General features: G+C 52.2%; 1 protein-coding gene across 1 annotated transcript in view; it reads right to left on the bottom strand.

Moving 5' to 3' along the window:
* Nucleotides 1–919, bottom strand: part of TRIO (trio Rho guanine nucleotide exchange factor) — a 359,748-nt gene that overhangs the window by 154,709 nt on the left and 204,120 nt on the right. The window lies entirely within an intron of this gene.

The following is a 919-nucleotide window of genomic DNA, read 5'->3' as shown; positions in this document are numbered from 1 at the left end:
CTCAGCAAAGCCAGCATCGCGGGAAGACGTCAGTGACTATTAGATAAGCTGACCCTGAGTGATACAGCAGGGGGTCCACGTAAAGGCGGCCCAACCCCAGCCTGCCTCCTGTCTTCCCCGCACAAGCAGCACCTGAGTGTCACCAGAGGCCAGGCCTGCCTGAGCCTGGACTTGCAGGGGAGGGACGCCTACCACACTCTGGAAAACCAGCGTGCTCTGGGCCCCAAGGACGCAGTCCTGGGAGGTTTAAATTCATCTGGTTTGTAAAGAAATTTCAGTCAGTAATAGGTCTATGTTAAAAGGAAATATTAATAAGATCTGAATTCTGAGAAAGTTTATCTTGTGTGTTGGTTGCTCAGTCGTGTCTGACTCTTTGAGACCCCATGGACTGTAGCCCGCCAGACTCCTCTATTCATGGGATTCTCCAGGCAAGGATACTGGAGTGGGTTGCCATTTCTTCCTCTAGAGGATCTTCCCAACCCAGCGATCAAACCCAGGTCTCTTGCATTGCAGACAGATTCTTACTGTCTGAGACACCAGGGGAATTTATTAGTCAATGCCATAAAGAGAAAAATTGTAAAAAGAGTGAAAGAAAACCAAAGGAGGAAAAAAAAAGAAAGGAGAGACATGTTAAGTCTCCTCTGCATGGATGTTATTCATTTTCTACCTAGTTGGACAGAGAGTTACAGTAAATGGTTCAAAAAAGCAGAGCGGGTAAGAGTGCCCCGCAGACCTCAGAGCACTGGGGGGCTGGGATAGGGTGCTGAGACAGGGGTGGGGGGAGAGACAGAGGGGCTAGGACGGGGGGACTGGGACCGGGGGTGGGTAGAGGCAGGGGACTGGGACAGGGGCAGGGATAGAAGACAGGGACGAGGGGTAGGGACAGGGGGCTGGGGCAGGGGGCAGGGGATGGGGAAAC

Source organism: Bison bison, unplaced genomic scaffold, assembly GCF_000754665.1.
Source record: "Bison bison bison isolate TAMUID 2011002044 unplaced genomic scaffold, Bison_UMD1.0 scf7180017864440, whole genome shotgun sequence".
Lineage (NCBI taxonomy): Eukaryota > Metazoa > Chordata > Mammalia > Artiodactyla > Bovidae > Bison > Bison bison.
This window is presented reverse-complemented; position numbering and strand designations above follow the sequence as displayed.